The sequence below is a fragment of the Ixodes scapularis genome, unplaced genomic scaffold (assembly GCF_016920785.2).
Source record: "Ixodes scapularis isolate PalLabHiFi unplaced genomic scaffold, ASM1692078v2 PGA_scaffold6__148_contigs__length_123643588, whole genome shotgun sequence".
Lineage (NCBI taxonomy): Eukaryota > Metazoa > Arthropoda > Arachnida > Ixodida > Ixodidae > Ixodes > Ixodes scapularis.
The window spans coordinates 72,696,721-72,704,960 of NW_024609881.1; positions in this window are offsets into that span (position 1 = coordinate 72,696,721).

Sequence of the window (8,240 nt, forward strand, 5' to 3'; positions counted from 1 at the left end):
ATCGGAGAGAGCGAATTGATGTCGCTGACAAAGAATTTTTCTTCCAATCGGAGCCACCTCCGAACCGTCGATTGCCATTTCTGAACAAATATTAGCTCAGTTAAGCGCCACGTAACGCAAATGCTGGGCGTGCAGGCGGCGCTTATCCCTTTTACACTAGAAATGGGAATCAAAAACATAGAACCAGCCCAAAAACCGGAAAAATGACCCCGGACAAAATTGTTCGAATAGTAAACTCGGACAAAATGGTTCAAATAAATTTTTTCGTATTTTTTCTTGCTCCTTATTTTTATTGGCTTTAATTGGTACAATCCCAACATATAAAAAGATAAATATTCGTATAATGCAATACTTTTCTTTTGTGAAATAAACATTTCATTACACAAAGAAACTAGTTGTAAATGTGTGCTACGTTTGGCTTCACTCAAAACGTCTTCTTGTAGCTCTGTGTTCAACAGAGCTACAAGAGGGAACTCCTTTAAAGTAAAACATTAAGTTCACAAAATGTAACTGTACCGCATCAATTTAAAGCTTCGCGCGGGAGATCGGAAAGAGTTGTATCAAGTAGTAAAATAGATTTTTGGGCTAGCTGGTTGATCGGCATAATGAAAAAGAGTGCAAAATAAACGGTACAAAGTCGAAGAAAAACACACACGAGACAGGTGCCTGCCCTGTGTGTGTGTTTCTCCAACATTGTCGCGTCTATATTGAGCTTCTTTTTTTTTTATAGTCTCTACAAAAGTTGCATTATAAGAGCATTGAATGTACTTAACAGAACTTCAGAGTAGCACCTTATTAAAAGATGAGTGTCTACAAATCACTCGGGACCATTTTCTCCGGGATTGCACTTGGGACCATTTTGTCCGGGGCCGTTTCGTCCAGGGCCATTTCGTCCGAGGCCATTTGTTCTGCATCCTATCATGCCATATTGCTCGCGAAAACTACGAGAACAGCAACGACCACGTTTCTGTGTTGTTTTTTTTTTCCTCATGCCATCCCATTCTCCTAACTCTTGGTGGGCGACCTCAAAGTAGCGAGCGGGGTTCAACGGCGGACGGAGCACTCATTTCTTACACTGCACATAAATTTGAACGCACAACATATCGAAGTTTAGTTTTGCTTCACTCAAAACGCACTTATAGAATATACCTATGGGATTATTTCGGGGTATCCTTCTAGACATAACTGCTCCTTGAAATCGAAAAACCACCATTCACAGGCTGATTTATTTTTGAAGATAAAGATGACTGCAACACATCACTTGAACCTTCCGCGCAGCAGGATTTTTGATGCCCCTCGCGGATGGGTCCCAACTCTATTTTTGCGGCTTGACGCGTGCCGCGAAACAATCAGAGGCGCCGTATTGGGAACGGGTGGTGTCATGACTCATGACCACAAGCTAGGACAACTGCATTCTATACTAAAACAAAAAAAACGTTCCTCTGTTCTATTTTTTTTTCATTCATACGCGCAGTTATACGTATATTTTCTAAACACGAGAGCAAGTTAAAAAATAGCTTTTGTTACTAAAAAAAACACGACGCCGCTTAATCACCGTATCACTCATTCATCGCAACATGCACTTTTTTGTGTGTGTTGCTCATTCATCGAAGTTTTGCACCTTTGAAAATTTGTATGCATTTTTTGGGGGTTGGGGGGAAATAAACTACACAATCGATTTCCGGAGGTACAGATTTCTTCAAATAAACTTTAATTCATAGACCCGTTTGGTTTATACAAATGAGTACCAAAGAGTAGCTTAATACTAACATTTCTTACTAAATAAAACACGGCGAGCAGTTACGTTTGCAAACGAACGCCAGTGTTCAAACCGCTGAAGCAGGTGGCCCGGGTGTCAAAGGCATCGAAGCCTGTTTCATCTATGGTCCGAGGCAAAGATTATCTCGGTTTGGTAAATAACACAACGCGACTTGGTAAATAACTACGACATTCCACCTCTCTAAGCTTTCAAGGACTTGACAGCTCGCACGGGCAGCTTTGTTTCCACAGAATGGCGCACCCGATTTCTCGCGTGCAAAGCCTTTCGAGCCTGGTCATTGTGTCCCTCTATCCGGTAGAAGACTTAAAGGGGCGATGCAACGATTTTTGTATTTTGCGCAAATACCGCTTAGAACGGATCCCTGACGTTAATGACCTGTAAAATACCCGTTCGTTTTTCACCACACGCAATCGAAGTCGCAGAAAAAAATAAAGAAAAAAGAGCAAAGTTCACTCCCTCTACTCGCAGCCAGAACAAGCGGCCACGTGATCTGGAGCCGATTATATGCCGCCAATGTTGGTCATAGCCACGCGCTGGAGTTGGCAAGGCACAGGACACGCGCTGCGTTCAAGACATTGTTATGGTTTGGCTGTTTTCGTCATTGCAGCGATTGGACACAGGACACTACCCGAATGCTTCTCGAGCTATAGATTATCACGAGCCCAAATCGAGTGCCCACGTAATGCTCGTGTCCAATCTATGAGCCGCATTCAAATATCGTCACTGGGCGGTACTGCTACCGCCCAGCTACGTCATCAGGTTTTGGGAAGGAGAGATTGAATGAAAACGCTCGGTTTTGTCCTCGAAATTACAGCGGAACGAAGGAGTTTCTCGGTCGGTGGCGTTGCGTGCGAGTATCTTTGAGTCCCACTAGTGCCAGTAAGCTCGTGTAAAGTGAAAAACATTCCAATTGAATATCGTTGCACTGCCCCTTTAAGGCTGCGGTCCCACGGCAGCCATCTTGAACAAGGCGTTAGTTCAACCAATAGATGGCGACACGCACCCGTGGGGTGGCCGAAACATTGGTTCACAGTGGGATGGCTCGAGCACCATCACGTTCCCCTCGTGGCCTTGCTCGCGCCGCTGCCAGCTGTGCTCAGCTAGCTCAAGTAGCGTGGCCCAGCAAACGGATGTATGCGAGAATGTCAGGCTGGGTATAAATTGTTCTCTGATGTAGGGAGATGCGGTTCGGCGGTTGTAACGTGCTTTCGCAATAAATCTTACCAAGAAGGAATCAAATGTTGATTGACGTGTCAATATTCTATCAATGAAAATTTCCTCTGCAGGAATGCACGCTCAGTAGACTCAACTAGTGGAAGCGGACGTCGAGTAAACTGCTTCGCGATTTACGGTACTTACCTCACCATTTTAATGACGACTAAAATAACGTCACGAAATATTGTGTTTCACGGGGTCCGGAAGATGTTGTAAAGGTTGTTACATTATAGTTCCCGGAAAACAAACGCCGTTGCAATATTTTCGGAAGTACCGACACACATTATGTTGTAAGTACAGCTTAGGGAAACCATCACAAGAAATAGGAAGACGTTTATTTGCAATGAAGACGCTATGAATGAACGGCGTTTAGCGACGGCAAGTTTTGAGCGTTCGGGAATTTATAAGTTGACGTGATTGCTAACCATGGACATGCGGACAATGAAGACCAGTTTTGTCGGGAGATGGTGTTGTGGTGATGACCGGATATCGGACGAATCATGGCAGACGAACAAGCAAGTTTCTTCTCAGCGATTGGTAAGTGTCCAGTTTCAAGCACAACACGTGGCTACCGACGTTGTCGACGTTTCGAACACTTACCGCTTTCGACAAAAGTCCTGGCACCTGGGCTAACTTTGTGGAAAGACTCGAACAGTAACTGAAAACGATCCACTATTCAGTCGGTGGGTGGAGAAACGTATCCACATCTGCGGAGTCATGTACGATGCGTACTCTAAGTGGCTGGAAGTTTACACGATGTGTGCCACGACGTCCAAACACGTCATTGACGTTCTACGGTCTCTTTTACCTACTTTTGCCCTACCGAAAATACTTTTCTCGGATAACCCGCCAAATCTTGCTTCAAATAAAATAAACAAGTTTTTGAAGAAAAAAAAAAAACAGCATCAGGCATCACATTAGTGCACCATACCATCCTGCAACTAACGGGCAAGCAGAACATATGGTGTGCGAAACGAAAAAAAAAAATCCCTTTTGAAGCTTACGGAAGAAGCAGTTCAGTGAAGAATCGCCAGGTTCTTGTTCCGGCACCATGCGTCGGTCTCATCTTACATAGAAAAAAACCCGCCGAAGCAATATTCGGCGGAAGAATAGCCACACCCCTCGATCTCATGATACTATCGCTTACGAACAAAGATCGAGAGATACCCACATCGGGAGTAATGGCAGTTTATTCGGTCGGACAACTCGTCTACGTGAGGAATTTCAGCGGAAGTCTGGCCTTCCATGTAAAACTTGAGTAGAAAAGGCTCTATGTTGGTTGACCAGGAGGTGTCATCTCTCTGAATAGGTTGGATATCAATGCCCTTAAGTGTAAATATAACTAAATCACAAACCTTTCTTTGTGTATTGTGTAACTGCCCTTGTATTTGATAGTAGAAGCTACGGTGGTGATCTGGACCTTTCACACCAGACTCCTTTTTCTTATTTTTCGCCTCATACTCCTTTGCGGTTTAAGTATGCTTCAAGAATCTTTTGGAACGGGGACACTTTACGTCAACGAGGCCATTTGTTCCGAGTAGTCAATCAGGGAATGCTGCTAGAAATCCGTCCCTCATATTAACGAATAAGCCGCGCTCCTGCACAGTGCAGTTTTCCTGTTCCACGCACAGTTGTAAAGCAACATCCTCATTGATTCTACCATATACTGTTGCGGGTGAAGAAAGTCTTTGGGTACACGATACTTGAAACAAGTCTGGCACTGTACGTTGTGGTTCAACACCCATTAATGTCGTCGTCCTTATAGAGCCTCATCATTTAATCATTACCTCGTCACCTCATATTGCTCTTCATCAACAGTAAGTACAATAGGCTACCGCCACATTACAATCCAAGAATTGAAAAATTAAGTAAATTAAGTCGTTCAGTCCTTCAACCAGTTTATAATTTATATAATGTTATTACGTTACATTACCTCGAGACGATGGACGTCAATTGTCGATCTTCAAATACTTATACCTGTATATAAATTAGACGCACAAGGGGGGGAGGGGGGGGGGGGGGGGTTGGTTGCCGAGTGCATGGTCTAGCGCACACCAGCTCGGAGCACTGGGAGCGAAAGCTCGCGCTGCAGAACGCACCCCGCCCCTGCCCGTTTCGGTCTGGAAGAGCATCGTACCGGCGTGCGGTCGTGCATCACTACTGCGTGGCGCACGTTGAAGACCCCAGGTTTTCGGTTGTACCGCACTGGCTAAATTGCTCATCTACAGCTGAGACACCAGACGCCCACTAAGGCAGACTAACTTCCGGCTGAATAAACATACACACAACAATTTGCAATTAGACGCATAATAACAAAGAACACAGTGTGCCGCCTCTTTTCTTTGGATGCCTTTTTTTCTAAACCAGCGCAAGCTCGTGCGTTCTCTCTTTTGAGACGGTTAGAACGGTCGCGTATAAAACCCGCGTTTCCCCTACCCGCCCGCTTCCTCCTCTCATTATGTGTATTTGGTTATAACTAAATAAGCTATAATAAGGGTGTATTATTCATATTTACTTTCAGTTTCAGTCAGGGAAAAGGAGTTTCGCTGCAACTAGAGCCAATGAATGAGCTGCGCTTAGAGTATCGGCACTCTCTTCCCCGACAGTGTTGTGAACGCCGCCATTTTGGTGCTTGTGCAGAGCAGGCGCAACTGCCGATCGTCATGATTCAAAAGTGCGACATCGTCAGCATTAGATTCGGTGTTAGGAAGCTCATGTAATGTTGCTTTGCTTTGTCGCAAACTGTTTAAAGTGGGGGACGGAAAAGCGTTTCTTGTGATTTCAGATAAAGCTTCAAATAACTGGCAACCATAATTTTAAGCCATACTAAGGCCAAGCGTGGCTACTCTGAAGCGTAGCTTATTTAATAACACTATTCATGCTCTTGTTCAAGAGGCTTGTAATACCTAGGGTGCCTCAATGTCCTTCTATTTAGGGTGATGCCACCCTCTGTAGTACCCGATGCCGACAGCACGCGCTCACGGGGAAAATACAAAGAAATCGACGAAAACAAAATGTCGCCATAGCACAATCAGCGCCACGAGCGCGTGCAGGGACACGCTCTTTCACGCGCTTCTGAACAAAAAATAAAAATAAAAGAAGGGGACAAAATGGCCAGATGTCGTGCTCCACCCTAAGCAAAGGGCACATGAAGTGCTCCCTCCACCCAGTAATACCTGGAGGGGCCATATCGTAAGCCCCGTGGATTCCACAAGCCACTACCTTTTGACACCTGCCTCTTCTTCATTGTTCCCGCTTGTGCCAGTAAATTAGCTACGGTTCAGAGTAACGACACTTGGCCATATTGTGGCTTAAAATCATGGTTGCCAGTTATATGAAGCTTTATCTAAAATCACAGGAAACGCTTTTCCCTCCCTCACAAATGTTTAAACAACCCGCGACAGAGCCTTGCAATATTGCATCAGCTTCCTAGCACCGCATCTAATGCTGAGGAAGTCGTACTTTTAGATCACGATGATCGGCAGTTGCGTTTGCTCTGAGCAAGACCCAAAATGGCGGCGCCCAAAACAATTTTGGGGAACGGAGTGCCGATACTTTAAAGCTCATTTAGTGACTTTAGGCATAAAGTGAACTCGGGCGTATTCTTTTCCTCTTCGTCTTCATTGCTTATTGATTTCAATCATATCGAATAATGAACACATTATATCACGCTACGCTTGTGTAAATATTGGTCCTAGATTTATTAGCCTGACCCAGTACTTAAACCATTCATTTATCGATAGTAAATCTTCCAATATATTTTCTTAAATGTGAGGGTAAAAAGACACGGATATTGATGATGATACAGACGCCAACGCCGCCCTCGGAAATTTTTTGAACATTAGAAATCAGCAGTTTGTCTGCCATCCGCCAGGTAGCGCAACAAAACACCCAAGCAGTTTTTAATTGTTTTTAAAATTAGCTAAGCTCTACACCTATTAAGAAACCAAAGCAATATCATTGTGAAAATTTAATACATCGCAATGTATATCTATTCCAAACTATAAATGTTATTAAATGCCAATAAATCTGTTTGATGTCCAAAACAGATATGCGTCAAAAACAGGTAAGTTTGAAGGGCTCCTGGAGCGTTATGACTTTGAAAATAAAAAAAATCCATCGTCCACCTCTTGGGCAACCATTGTAGCTCTAAATGTTATAAAAGATTTTATCACAGTTTAATTATTTCTTCAGCGGCATTTGAACTACCATGACACGAAGCACAAAAAAGTGCTACGTTTGATATAAAATATCTAAACAAAAAAAAATTTACACAACATTACATTTTTTTTTTGCATGTTACCAATTATAAGCACTACATCTGTAGCTAATTTCATTGCCCTAGCTCTTGTCATTAAAAACATAATTGCGCGGAAAAATGTCAATTTTAGGGCAATATTTGGAGGGATGAAAAAAACAAAGTAGTGCAAATATCAAAAAAGTGGATCGTTAGATTCTGCTCCGACATCATCTTAACAAAACTGCTATATTGGAACCGTGCTATTTTTAATGGATCGTTCATAAAACATGAACTAGCGGAGCAAGTGAGGGTCCGCGCCATCGTATTCGCAACGCTACAAATGCGCATGAACAGTAAAAACCAACACATACATAACATCAAATGAAAGAGGATTGCATTGCCTTTCAAATGACATCAATCCCACAAACCAGTATTTAAAGGGAGATGAGTAATGGCCTGCCGAAAAGTACCTAAACTGCCACATTCAGTGGGACCGTGGCCTTAAGTAACCTCCTTTTTCCAAAGATCGCTTTATCTCTTTCCTGGCTGCAACAAGAACCCTTTTCGCTCTCTCCAGGCCGGAAACTAGCTCTGCATTTCTTTTTTTACTTTGCGAGGGGTGCTTTTGGTTGAGAAAGCACGCTTCTAAAGGGTCTTCCCCGAAATCGGTTCGTGTTTAGCGAAAAGAACCCTTTTTTGCTCATTTGGCTCCTTTTTTTCTGAGAGTGTATATGGCGCACGCGCAATACGCTTTACGTTCTTTCACTACAAATCCTGCGTCCGCACCTGACGTGGTCAAAAATACGCTTGTTCGAAAACAGCGCATGACTGAGCAGGGGAGGAAGGATAATTATTGTTGATTGGCACTGTGCGATATTCTTGCGCACGTGCAGCTGCGACGTCGCTTGTGCGGAGAAGAAAGCGTGGTGCTCACACTGGGATTCCTAAAGGTCGCAGCTGCGAAATCCCGTGTGAAATCGCACTATGTAAATCAGGCCCTACCAC